This window comes from Pelodiscus sinensis, chromosome 28 (assembly GCF_052426305.1).
Source record: "Pelodiscus sinensis isolate ZL-2025 chromosome 28, ASM5242630v1, whole genome shotgun sequence".
NCBI classification, from domain to species: Eukaryota; Metazoa; Chordata; order Testudines; family Trionychidae; genus Pelodiscus; species Pelodiscus sinensis.
Genome location: NC_143079.1, coordinates 4002162 through 4016877, shown reverse-complemented (window position 1 = coordinate 4016877; position 14716 = coordinate 4002162). Strand labels below are relative to the sequence as shown.

General features: G+C 42.9%; 1 protein-coding gene across 1 annotated transcript in view; it reads left to right on the top strand.

The window, feature by feature from the left end:
• The window catches only part of UNC5D (unc-5 netrin receptor D), a 364515-nt gene that overhangs the window by 103380 nt on the left and 246419 nt on the right, over positions 1-14716 (top strand). The gene's annotated exons all lie outside the window — the stretch shown is intronic.

Sequence of the window (14716 nt, the reverse complement as noted above, 5' to 3'; positions counted from 1 at the left end):
AGCTGCTTCTCAGGAAGTGCAAGAGAGGTTTTTATGCTGTTACCCATCACATAAAATCACATGGAATCGGTAACGTTCATGAAGTTCCCAGCAGCTCTCTCAAAGTCCTACCTGGAACAAGCAGTTATAGGATAACTTATCCATGAGGAAAGTTTCCTCCTAACTCCTCTGAGTTAGAAGCTCATGCATACATGGAAGCAGAGAGATGGTAATCTTTCCGGAACTCTCTTGGGTTGTTCTATTTTTCCCTTTTATTTCCCCTCCTCTTCTGTTTACTATTATAACTAAGGATTGTCATATTATCCATATAAATATCAAACCATTTAAAAAAAATCCCTCTAAACTCTTGGCCTCAGTGATACCTTGCAGCAACGAGTTCCACAGGCTAAATGTATGTTTGTAGGGGGCGAAGGGAGGAAGTATTTGCTTTTTTTAAATCCGTTTTTAAATTTGCCTGCTGAAGTTTGTGGGAAGTTTGTTTCTCTTATTCTTGTGTCATAAGGGGACACTGAGTATCTTCTTGTGCCAGCTATAACAATATCCTCCAACGTCCTAGTGAAAGTTTAATCAATTAAGTTTAATACCCTTGGGGCCATTGTGTTAAAATGGAACTATCAACCATTAGAAGCTTCCTGCCAGAGATGCTCTCTTCTAAGGTCCAGACTGGCTTCTCTAAAGATCAGCAGCCAAAGAAAGGTCTTTGGGAGAAGTACCTGAGCTGGATATGACGGTGCGCCTTAGTTCTGATCCAGATGAGGGACACGCCTTTGTTCTGCCCAAGCAGAGCACCCCAGTCCTGAGGTAAGGGTAGAAGGATGGACATCAACCAGAGCCCTCGCCTTCCTCTGTAGCATGGGGTACAGATCACAGCTGGAGGATTCTCTGCATCTTGGGGTCTTCAAACTATTTGAAGGTTTCAATATCTGAGCTATAGGTGAAAGGATTATTCTAGGAGGGGTGGTGTGATATTCTTTGGCCTGCACTAGATGATCATAATGGTCCCTTCTGACTTTAAAGTCTATGAGTCTATAAATGGGGGTGTGAGAGACACCGATCTCTGGAAAGCTTATAGGCACGTATGTAGGTTCTTTTCAGAGGGTAACATGCTTTCTCTGTCATGCTTTTACCTTCTGAATACCGTGCGCTTGCTTAAAAAGAGCTGCATGCGGCATTACAAATGTAGCAATGACACACTCTGCCGTCTCTGAGGAAAGAAGCAAAGCGGGTCTGCTTTGCCGGACTGCCTTTTGCTGGGAGTAACACAGCGAAGGCAGGGAACTGGTGATCTTGGAAAGACCCCTGGTAGGAGGGAGGATACCTGGGTCCCCACTCAAGAGAGGGTGCCCTAGGGAGCCGGAAATCTGACCGTGCTGTTCTTGGACTGCTGAGAGGAAATACAGGTACAGTTGCCATGGACACTGACATCCGTGAGAATGTCCTGTTGTTGAGGGGAAAAGGCATTTAGGGTGTTAACCTGAAAAGCGGATGAAGAGAGACTGCTATGTCTTCACAGTAGGAAAAAAGTGTGTGTGTTTATACAGAGATAGCTCTCTGGTTGAACCTCTCTAGCCCGGCATTGTCAGGGTCTGAACAGTGCTGAAGCAGGGAATTTGCCAGACCACGGGAGGTCAATATTGTCTAGCAGCATCGCCAACACGTGTGCTGCTTACTGGGCTCTTGGAAGACCTCGATGGGTACATTCAAGCTAAGTAATAGCACAGAACACAGAGCCAGGACTGGTGGCTGTCAACAAACTTTATGGGACTGCGGGAAACTTGGTCACATCCATGCTAAGTGGACACCGGCTAACTAAAATCATGCCAGACCACGGATGTTGCCAGTCCAGAGAGTGGCAGACTAGAGAGGTTCAACCTGTAGAGACAAAGCACAGGCTGTTTGTGTTTCAATATTATCAGCAGAACTTACTCTGGAGTTTACCTTGAAGCATTGGGGAGATAGGGATTATAGTGCCTGTGCACACTGAGATTGTAGGACAAGATAGCTGTCTTCAGGGTAAAACCATACTTTTTTTCATTGTAGACCTACCTATGGACTTGGAATATGGGTGAGAAAACAATAAGTTCCGTGTCATAGGGCCTGTTTACTTAAAGTGGGTTACTGGGATGTAACCCAGGGGGTGGTTTTGATGCTTAATAAAGAGCCTGTGATTGTTCTTTGTTTGCATTTTGAGAAGTTTTACAGTTGGTTTCGACGGGTGCAGGGCAAGGCCTCAGATGTCCCCTCTTTGCAAAGCATGGGTCTCATTAAATCAAACACTGACAAAGAAAACCAAACTCGAAAGCTTCTCGCTTCGCCGCAGATATTGGCCCGTTAAAAGTTAGTACTTCACTCACCTTGCCTCGCTAAAGCAAAACAGAGTAAAAGACAGAACACTAAAATTTAGAGGTGGAGAAGTCTGTGCCAGGCCTTTCCTCTTCCCAAAGCAGGCCAGGACTGTTCGCCAAAGTGTATTCTCCAGCGCTTTGTCCAATTTTGTTTTAAGACATTGGCGGTAGGCTATTCATCTTTCTTCATGCTATGTTTCTTTTGATTTGCCATCTGTTAGACCATGAGCTAGAGCCGGCCAGCTAAGCATACGCAAGAGGGAATGCTTAGTGCCTCTTCAGAATATCAACCCGCCTTCCCCGCGATGTGTCTACGCTGCAGCGTATTCCCGGGAAAACAATACTTGTATCCACACTGCCGTTGAGTTCTTTTGACAGAAAGTCAAAAGAATGGAGGGGGAGGGGTTTTTCTGACAGCAGTAAACTTCATTCTACGAGGAAGAAGCCTTTTTCAGAAAAAGGTGTGTGTGGACGCAGAAGAAGGAGTTCTTTCGAAAGAAGAGGCCTTCAGGAAATAACATAGGTGCCCTGGAAGCCGCTCCAACCAGACTAATCGCAACTTAAATGCGAGATAGCATCCAATCAATCAAAAAGGCAGATTGCTTTTTCATTGCACTTTTGCTGTGTGGACACTCTCTTTCGGAATAAGCTTTTTGGCTACGTCTAGACTGCAAGCCTATTTCGAAAGAGGGTTTTTTTTTCGATAGATACTTTCAAAAAAGCCTTTTTCGAAAAAGAGCATTTAGACTACAACCAGTACTTTCAAAAAAGCAAGCTGCTTTTTTGAAAGAGAGCACCCAGGCAGTCTGGATGCTCTCTTTCGGAAAAAGCACTGTTTGCATTACATAGCGCCTTTTTTTGAAAGAGCACTTTCGAAAAAAGGCGTTATTCCTCATAAAATGAGGTTTTCCGTGGTCGAAAAAACTGTTACGTTCTTTCGATTTACTTTTGAAAGAACACGGCAGCAGTCTAGACATGGGAAGTTTTTTTTAAAAAAGACCACTTTTTTCGGAAAAAAACCCTGTAATCTAGACACACCCTGTCAGAAAAGCTTCTTTCGAAAGAAGCTTGCAGTCTAGAAGTAGCCCCAGAGACGGCTCTTCAGCTGTGTCCAAGTCTGATGCTCCCAAAATAGGAGGCCCAAACCAACCAACCCCGCTCCACCAAAATACATTGTTGAGAATAAATCGAGACATGGAATCTACAATAATATCCCCAAAGACCACTTTCATGGAGCGAATTGTGTGATACACGCTACAGAATTTGCCAGGGCTTCCATTTAAATAATGAAATGACGTATCTATTTAATTCCTGCTTCCTACGTCTTTTCCCAGCCAAATATTTCCAAGGTGGCTGGAGCAAAGTATGCTAATGGACACTAATAGCGTCATAGGCTCTCAAGTGCTACTCTCATGGTACGTACAAAAAAGCCCTTGCCAAGCCCAAGCCAACCCAATTAGGGTCAATAAGAAAATTAGAGTAAAAATACTAATTGCCCTACGTGGAAGGGATCCATAATCTATTGAAGTTAATAGGAATCTCTTCATTGACTCAATAGGTTTTGGATCTGGTCCCGAATTCCCATTAACGGATGATACTTCTGAATTCTCCAGGTTTTCATGAATTCTAATAGTCTCAATGGAAACAAATTTCACAGTAATTTACACCATTTCACCAGGCACAAGCATACTTCACAGCCCAGAGATCAATTATCCACAAGCTATTATGATAGCTAACCCAAGCCAAAAAAAAGAAAGGTATAGCAGCCTCAGTACATGAGAACCCAGCTATATAGAGCTAATTGTTTAACCAATTAAATGTTCACTGTACATTCCCATTACTGTTATGGATTCCCTCTGTTGTATATTAAAGTAGCACCTTAGAGACTAACAAAAAAATGTATATAGTATTGTGAGCTTTCGTGGGCACAGCCCACTTCTTCAGATGTGTGGAGCAAGAGGCACAGAGAGGTACAGAAATCCAAAAAGATAAAGCAGAAAAGGAAGGGGGGGGGGAACCTTGTAAAAGTGATAAACTTAAAAAACAACAATTAGTCTGGTAGCACTTTATAGACTAACAAAACATGTCGATGGTATCATGAGCTTTCGTGGGCAAAACCCACTTCTTTGTTGGCAAGAAACTATAAGCCCAGGTACCTGCTCGGTTATAGAGAAGAAGTTGGCTTAGTAATGCCCAGAGTGGCACATTTCCTGGGAAAGCACAAAGTCCCTTATTCTGCAGAGGAGAACCTATTTATGTGCTAATGTTGTTGTAAGGCATAAAACTCTACTTACCAATGAGTGCAATATCAATGCAAGCTTGTAAATCCATTGGTTGTCTTTAAAACTGGCTTGCTGTGCTTAATAGCCAGACCAAGGAGTGATCTATTCAGTTAATTATTTGGAAACCAAAATACTTTCATCAGGACAATTGACTGCCAATATTTTTTTAAGCTCGGCAGGAGGAGATTGTAATTTTAAACTAAATATCAACTTGCCGAAAAAAATCCAACTTCACTGAAGCAGTGACCTACTTAGAAGCTTGCACTTCCCTTAATTTATTTTGCTTAAAAGAAATTGAGAATGGTATGTGGAAAGGGATTCTAGTTTGAACATCATCAAAAAGGATGGGGTCAGGGTTTTGTTTTGCATTAATTCATCAACTGAATTAGACCAGCAGGATTGAACAAGCCAAGGCACAGAGACCGTTCCTATCACAAAGAGACTGCCAATAGAGAAAGAGATGATAGACGTGTTACTGAGGGCTTCTCCTTGTGTATTTTAGGACAACTTTGAATATAAGAAATTGCATCAAACCTGGTATTTGCTACTCTGAAACGAATGGATTGAAAAACCTCATGGGGATGCAGAGAATATCAGGAGAGCTTGTGCAATTGGAGTAATCCCTGGCTAATATTTCTGTGTTTTTACATCTTGAAATACAATTTTGTTCTCTCTCAACCAAGGATTTAAGAGTGTGTGGGGGAGGCTGTTCCCTTAAGAGAAATGAACTTTTATACAAAAGCCCATTGTGGTGCTTGTGAAGTAAGGGAATCCAATTCTGGGCCTACATTTTAGCAACACTGTCGTGGGAATTTAAATCATGCCCCTCCCACCAACTTCAATGAGAATCGTGAGTCTGCCTCACCTTTATAGTCTGCCAGTCTTGAGCCAGTGAAACTGCATTGATTTCAGTGGAATTCCAGAGGTATAAAACCGGTGTCACAGGCAAGAAACTGAGTGTGTCTCAGTCTCTTGGAACTGTAGGCCTGGTATTGCTTTAGTGCGATGTGTGAGGATCCTTAAGGACCTTTCACACAGTGAGAAATGTGTATTTGAGAAGCTTGCTCTATAACTACCTGTCCTTTGGAATGGTGACAAATATATAAGCGACTTAATCTCTGCTGCTTAATCTTTCTAAATACACTGCAGGGGAAATCACGCTGGCTTGAAAACAGACAAAAGGACTCATGGCTCCAGATTGGGGGGGGACTTCCTCTTCCTCCTTTATACATTGACAAATGCAGCCCTTTACATTTAAATAACAATGTAGGTGAAAGCTACAAAGGCAGGGAACTGTAATGCGCTTCAGCAGTAGCAACATTGCAACCTCAAATGCCATAATGGCATGTTGGAAATTATTAAGCTTCTTATATGTCTGAGACCAAGGTAGCGTAGTATCTGGGATAGGCAGAAACAAAAGGAACTAAGAAAGATAAAAAGCCATCAGATACACCAGCCCTCCTTTCCCAGAAAATATCCATTTTAAAGATGAAGAAATAGCTACAGCAGAGGGAAAGTCCTTAAACCACCTTAAACCAGGAGAGAGTCCTTAAACCACCACCGTCACAACAGCACAAAGAGCTCTCGCTACACAAATCCTACCAAAAAAGCAAAACCTTCAATGCGTGGAAATGGAATTAAACTTTATGGGTGCGTCTACACAACACCCTTAGCCAAAATAAGCTATGCAAACTTGAAATTGAATAGCTTATTTTGAGTGTATTTCAGAATAGCTAATTTTGTAATTTGGTGCTGTCTACACCAGTGTTTCTTAAACTGAACAACAGAGTTCAAAATGGCTACTCTTAAAGGGGAAGGTGACTTTTTCTTTTTTTTCTTTAGCTCAATAACGTTCCCCCGACCCTTTTTTTGGTCAATAACTTTTCCCCACCCCCTTTTATTATTTGCTCAACAAAAAATCTTTGGTGTTCCTCATAAAAAAAATATTGTTGGTGTTCCTTAGTCTTAAAGGCTGTGTCTAGACTGGCCAGTTTTTCCAGAAAATCAGCTGCTTTTCCGGAAAAACTTGCCAGCTGTCTTCACTGGCCGCTTGAATTTCCGCAAAAGCACTGACTTCCTACTGTAAGAAATCAGTGCTTTTTGCAGAAATACTATGCTGCTCCCGTTCGGGCAAAAGTCCCATTTGCGCAAAACTTTTGCACAAAAGGGCCAGTGTAGACAGCTCAGATTTGTTTTCTGCAAAAAAGTCCCGATTGCGAAAATGGTGATCGGGGCTTTTTTGCGGAAAAGCGCATTTAGATTGGCCACGGACGCTTTTCCACAAAAAGTGCTTTTGCGGAAAAGCGTCCGTGCCAATCTAGACGCTCTGTTCCGAAGATGCTTTTAACGGAAAACTTTTCTGTTAAAAGCATTTCCGGAAAATCATGCCAGTCTAGATGTAGCCAAAAAGTTTGATACACTGGTTTACACAGTGCCAAATTTCAAAATAACTCGCTATTCCAAAATGCCTCTTAACCCTTGTGGATCAAGGGTTACCAGGATGTTGAAATAAGCTGCCCGTTATTTTGAAATGTATTTCGAAATAACGGGCTGCTTCAATAGATGCCAAATAGTGATTTTGAGATACTTCCGGTATCCTGAAAGAGCCCCGCAGTGTAGAAGTACCCTATGAGAATAAAGGGGAGGAGAAGATTCAAGTAGTTCCTTGAGGTCAGACAACCTAGAAAGAAGAGCTTTCCAGTGTGTTGGGCTACATCTACACTGGCAGCTTCTTGCACAAGAACTCTTTTGCGGAAGAATTTTTGTGCAAAAACTCTTCCACAAGAGAGCATCTACACTGCCATGTGCTTTTGCGCAAGAGCATCCATGGCAATGTAGACGATCTCTTCTGCAAGAAAGCTCTGATGGCCATTTTAACCATAGGGGCTTCTTGCGCAAGAAATTCATGTAGCCTGTCTACACTGCCCTCTTCTGGAAGAGCTCTTGCACAAAAGGGCTTATTCCTCATAGGGAGAGGAATAACTCTTCCAGAAGAAGCCCTGATTTACAATGTTATACTGTAAATTTACTTCTGGAAGAACGCTCGTGCAGTGTAGACAGCTGGCAAGTTTTTGCGGAAGGAATACCTTTAGTGTTTGGGCATTTCATTAATCCTGGTGAAATCTCTCTAAAGTTACTGATGTATGGATTCTCTCTCTCCTTAGTTGCTCTAAGGATTAAATTCTGACGTTCACTAGTGAAAACCCACGGCTACAGCTGATGGATGTAATTGGGCTGTAATGGATTTTAGCTGTGATTCTAATCTAGCACCAAAATAAAGCCTACACTGCACCAAATTGCTCTCCTTCTGTAGTGTTAAGAAATCGAGTCCCATCCGCAAGAGAGAAGTCTTGAAAGATATATTACCCAGCACACAGGGGCCTAATTTTGGGAGGCTCTGAACACCCTCAACTTTAACTGAAGCTGTTGAGCACCATTAGGAGTTGACTGAAAAAACCAAACCTGTGCCTTTCTGTTGATTTCACTTGGCTTCAGATCAGGACATGCAGCCCTTAAGGTCCTTTAGATGGATCAGCTACATTCTATAATATAAAATCAATCAATAGAAAAAGGCTTGTGATGAAAAGCACGCAGTTAAATTAATTTCCTAGCAAGATTTATCCACTGCTAATGATCTACTTTATATTTTAAATAGTATGTCTTTCTGTCTGTTGGTTTGATCAAGAACACCTCCTAAATTGTAAGAGCCATGGTCGCCAAATTTGGTATGCAGCTTTCTCTGCTCATAACTTAAAGAAACATAAGGGTTTGGTTGTGCCAGGACAATAGGATGTGCCTGGAATGGGATTGCTTCTCTATGAATCAAGAAGAAACTAGACAGAATCACCAAAGCACGTACAGTCCTCAAAATTGACACGACAGAGCAAATGTTGAAAGCGGCAGAACAAAGATGAGCCAGAAAAACAGAATGAACCTGGCTCGCTTCTCAATAAACCTTACAGAAAAGAGACAAAACAGGGAAATTTGGAGTGGTGCTCTGTTTTGCTACATCAATGCTTAAGGTTTGAAAATGAGCAGAAAATGTTGTTGGAAACCAAATTGATTATAGCCCAATTTTGTTGAAATGTCTTTTCCAGCTCTATGATTCTAAGAGTTTATAGGGATGAAGAGGGGAAAAAAGCTACACTGGATGGAATTCCCATTTTAAAAAAAAATTACTAAACAAAATTCAACAGAAAAATTTTAACAATCCTTTTTTAAAGAAATCCGAAATAAAAATTAGCGTCATACAATCATTTCATTAAAGCATGTCCATTTCCATTTTATTTAAAAAATGAGTTACAGGCAAAGCTGGTGTGATTGTGGGGGTCCTAGTTCAAATGGGGCACTGTGGCCTGGACCGTCGGCAGCTGCACACCAGTCCCGGGGCTCCGACTCTGCTGGTGTGGGACTATGGTGGCCACTCCCCCAGAGGTGCAAAGAGCACCCGGGCCAGCAACACGGGGTACCAGGCCACCTGGGGTGTCCTCTCCACCAGCACCCCAGCAGCATCCTCTTCTTCTCCGATGGGCTGGGAACTATGGGGGGATGCCTCAGGTAGGATGTGCTTGAGGCCAATAATAAAGCACGGGGCTGTGTGCAGGGGAACCGACTGTACATGCCTCATGCCGGCCCTGCATGAGGTGGGGCCAGCAGCCTGTGTGTCCGGCTCCACTTCAGAGGAGCCCCCTGCCACTCTGTGCTGCTGCCTCTGATACAGAGGCAGCAGCGCAGGGTGCCAGGTGGGAGCTGGTTTGCCAGGGGAGCCAGTTTAAAAAAGAGCTCCCCTTGCAGATCGGCTGTCTGTCGCCCCATGCTTCTGCTTTTGCTTATTGGTTAATCGACTACATTATTACATCCCTAATTTGAGCAACGCTCTGTAGTAGTATTACTTAAGAAGCTAAATCAACAAACGTAGGCTACCGATGTGTAGACCCTCATACTCACATGGAACCCACTGAACATTTGGGAGATAAGAACAAGGGAGCTCTACAGGCTAAGTTACAAGCCAACTGGCTTTATAGCTCAAGCTGTCAAGGCTCCTACACTAAGCTCTGGAGGTCTTGGGTTCAAATCCACCTGGTGGCAGTCACACACATGGGCAACCTTGATATGTCTTGTGCACTTTGTGACCTTCAGAGAAGTTAATTTTCCTCTCTATCTCCTTGTTTTCCCACCCTTTGTCTTCTCTCTTTAGGCTGTAAACTCTTTGGCATGGAGACTGTGTGTTAGTGTAACATCTGGCACAATGGGGCTGCTAATACCTGTGGATCCTCTTGGTTGCTACTCTAATATTTTAAAAACTATGTTAATAAGGTCAGATGAGATGAGCATGGAGGATGTGAGTGCTTTCTCAGCTGTCACTGTGAAATGTAATAGCCTTGAAGTTTCTAAATGGCCATAAGCTAGCTGTGGTTTGCCCTTTTTTTTCCTCTGATTGGCAATTTATTACCAGCTGGTACCATTTTTGCCAGGCTTAATGGAAAACATGGATCCTTGATGCCAGATGTTAGGACATAAATATTCAGGCCTGCCTACTAACACCTATGTAAAAGCAAAGCCAAACCGGTAAGGAAGGTACTTTCCGAATCATTCATTGACACTTAGGCTATGTCTAGACTACAAAGAAAAGGCGGACAAAGATACGCAAATTACAGTTTGCAATTTGCGTATCTTTTTTTGCTTTTTGTCAGAAGAGGCTTTTCCGAAATTTGGCCCATCTACACAGAGCCAAATTTCAGAAAAACTTCATCTTTCGGAACATCCCTTCTTCCTCATACATTGAGGATTACAGGGATGGCAAAAGAACATGTCCGCTTTTTGGGAAATTGTTCTGAAAAAACGGACACATTCCTTGGACAAATCATAGCTTTTCCGGGATACCTCTGCAGTGTAGACATAGCCTTAGACTGATAGTTTTCTCTTTGGCAAGGACACATTCCCCATCTCTCTGTTGCTTATCTGTCTGGTTCTATCTGGTTCTTTGATTGCCTCTGTCTCCTGTATAATTAATTTTGCTGTATGTAATCCAATGTAGGTGGTGGGCTATAATTGGTTAGATAATCATGTTACAATGTGTTAGGGTCGGTTAGTTAAATTTCAGTTGAATGATTGGTTAAAGAGTACCTGAAAATATTGCTATGTAGATTTGGGACAAACAGGAAGTGAGGGGGTGGAAAGGAAGCTGGATTCCCAATAAACCCAATAAACGTTGAATTGTTTGCATCTCCGGACTTTGGACATTGCTGTTCTTTGGTCATAGGAGAAGGACCAGGGAAGGGAGAGGGTGAAAGGGATAAAACTTCTAGCACTAGAGAGTTGACAATGGATCCTACAATCCCAGCACTGTTGAGGACTTTGTAATCTTGCAACATCTGACTGCCAACGTGACCAACTCCTTGATCGGTAGCAGCCATCGCAACCCTTGTGCTGCTTGCAAACAAGAATTAAGAGGCCTTGTTTTTGAGGAAGAACAGAGTCCCTCCAGCAAACTTTGAAAAAAAAACTGCATTGTGGCAGTGGTGTGAAAATAATGCAAAGTTTCCAAATTGCTGTTCTGTTCATTGTGTGTTAGTTGGGCCCAGGAGAGCTTCCGCTATCTCCTTCAGATGATTATGCAAATATGACTAAATATCTGAATACCTATTCCCACTTTTTATCCTCTGTAATCTAATGTCTCCCTTGATGCACTGCTGTTTCAAATTATCTTCAGTGAGTAATGACTTGCATTTAGCATTTTATACCAAACTGTCATATAGATCATTTTGTGTAATACTTTACATAAATTAGGACTCCTTCCCTATGGCATGGCCGCTGCTGCCGGTGGGTTTTGATGAGATTAAAAGTGCAGTCAACACAAACCTGGTGTAATTTGGAAACAAACAAACAAAATCAAATGGCAAAGTTGGAATCATGTAGTACACGTTAGTTACAGTAAATTACAGTGCCGTTCCAAGAGGCTCTCCATAAGCGTGATGACTCTGCGCAATGTAAAATGCTAGCCTTACAGTCGTTACCTCTTTTAATGGCTGTTCAGTGGCCTAGGTAGAATGGTTGATGGATCTCTGGAAGCTTGTAGATTGGTGTCCTCATCTCAGAAATACATATATATGGAATACAGAAATATGTTAGCATTGCCTTACTTTTCAGCTCAACTCAGAAAGGGGTGGAAGATTGAATGGGCCATATTAAAAGGATTCCTCTTTTACCCCTATAGTTTGTTCTGAAGGTCAAGGTGCAGGCCTATGGGTGGAATGCAGTTTAGGGGGAGTTAGTATTGCTGTCTTCCTTGCATAGGAGTAGACCAGGCATGGGGAACCTAAGGCACAGGGTCTGGATGTGGACCCTAGGTTGCCTGAATGTATCCTCTAAGACTTATGGCCTCCACCAACATAGAATCATAGAATACTAGGACTGGAAGGGACCTCGAGAGGTCATCGAGTCCAGTCCCCTGCCCTCATGGCAGGACCCAGCACTGTCTAGACCATCCCTGATAGACATTTATCTAACCTACTCTTAAATATCTCCAGAGATGGAGATTCCACAACCTCCTTGGGCAATTTATTCCAGTGTTTGACCACCCTGACAGTTAGGAACTTTTTCCTAATGTCCAACCTATACCTCTCTTGCTGCAGTTTAAGCCCATTACTTCTTGTCCTATCCTCGGAGGCCAAAATGAACAAGTTTTCTCCCTCCTCCTCATGACACCCTTTTAGATACCTGAAAACGGCTATCATGTCCCCTCTCAATTTTCTCTTTTCTAAACTAAACAAACACAATTCTTTCAGCCTTCCTTCTTAGGTCATGTTCTCTAGACCTTTAATCATTCTTGGGGAGCCCATACTGGCACTCCAGAACCCCTCCGTTACTCCTGGCCACCATCTGATTTTTCTGTGGGTCAGTGGCCCCCAACCCCAAAAAACATTCCCCACCCTTGGAGTTGTCTGTGCTAACCCATCCCATGGTAGTTAGTAGCATGATCTGCAAGTCGTCCCATTTGTTTCGGAAATTATTAAACATGGATAAGGATAACAGACTCATTTATCCCTCTGTGTCATAATGGACCCTCGCATCTCGGCTGTGTCCATCTAGTAATGTACACAATTGCACTTAAAATGAATTGTATGGTTTCCTTTCACTGGAGAGCATGAATGAGATTATAATTAAATGGGAAAAACAATAAAAGGGAAAATACTCCACATTTCCCGTTTGAGCCTCTAAACTTGTATAGCCTTTAATCTGCTTTAAATAGCGGATTCCCCTCCCCTCCTCTTGTAGGATACATGTTGGGTTGAGTGGCTGAGGGGAGGGGGGGAGTTGTTGTTGTTTTCTTTTTTTGTACAAAATTGATACATGCTGTGGCACTGTGGGAGGAAGCAAGCCATGAATAATCAACATCTTGAAAAATGACCTATTGCGCATGTTTACAACTCTGCTAATGAAATTGTTGCCCAGAATCAGTCACCAACGTTGACACCATATTGTCGCATGATTCAGGAGAAGTGAGCGCTTTCTTATTCAGCTTGAAACTGTGAATAAGAGCGACGCTTCTCTTGCTTATTTTTTCTTTCAGCAACGTTCTGTCAGTTCCATAAAAACCTTCCCCCTCTGAACAGAAAATGTTTCAGCATTTTATGTCCAGCCTACAGATACACAACATGAAACAGCTTCTTTGACACAACTAGAGGCAGGCCACTACAATAAAGGAATATTATCTTAAAAGGAAGAATTATTAGAGTAGGGAACAGTCTCCTAGGGCAGTGGATGAACTCTCTTTAATCTTGCAATTCAACAAAATGCTTGAATAAACTCTAGTAAATACTCATGTGTTTAGGATAAAGTTCACCCCCAAACAGAGGATCTAACCAGGGTCCTATGTTAAGTGATGCATAGAGACTCTTGTAATGGGACTACACGTCGGAATATTTCACTAAGGGTGTGTCTAGACTACCTAGTTTTGTCGACAAAAGTGGACTTTTGTCGACAAAACAATACCAGCGTCTACACTACCGCGGAGTTCTGTTGACATAACGTCGACAGAACTCCGCGGTTTTGTCGACGCTGGTATACCTCATTTTACGAGGCATAACACTTTCTGTCGACAGAACTCTATCGACAGAAGGTGTTATTGCCTGTAACACTGCGTCCAGACTACGGAGTTCTGTCGACAAAGCGGCTTGCTTTGTCGACAGAACTCCATGTGTCTGGATGCAAATTGTCGACGGAAGTTTTGTCGACAGTATCTGTCAACAAAACTTCCATCGACAAAACGCGGTAGTCTAGACGTACCCTCAGTGAGAGAGAGGAGAAGACAAAATGACTTACTAGTAAAGCTAGATAAATTACTTTTTTGCCCAAGATTCCTTGGCAATTTTGAAAAGTTGAAAAAATAGTTTCAGGTCAAACCAAACTTTTCTATTTGACTAAATTGAAGAGTTTCATTACTGACCAATTTAAAAAATAAATTTAAGGAAATTTTGAAACAAAATTTATTTCCAACTAAATAAAGAAAATGTAAAAAAACCCAACAAATAATCTGGTAGTGCTTTAAAGACTAACGAAACATGTAGATGATATCATGAGGTCCGGTCATCTGAAGGGGTGGGCTGTGCCCATGAAAGCTCATGATACCAACTACAGTAAAACTCCATTGGTCCGGCATCCAATGCTCTGGCACTCCTGATGGTCCGGCACTATCAGGAACCCGGAAGTGCTGGGGCACCCGGACAATTGGAGCTGCACTGCGCCCCGCTTCCCTGATTCAGCCGCTGCTGAAACTGATCAGCAGCTGAATCAGGGAAGCCGGGGACACAGCAGCTGGGGTGCTGCCGGGTTGGTCCCGTAGTGCTGCCCCTCGGTGCTGCAGGACCAACTCGGCGGCACCCCGGCTGCTCTGTCCCAGGAGTCCCCAAGAGCAGCTGGGGTGCTGCCATGTTGGTCCCGCAGCACCGAGGGGCGACACTACCGGACCAACCCAGCAGCGCCCCATCTGCTCTGCCACAGGCATCTCTGATTCAGCCGCTTCAGAAACTGACCAGCAGCAGCTGAATCGGGGACACCTGGGGCAGAGCTGGAGTATCGGAAGGGGGA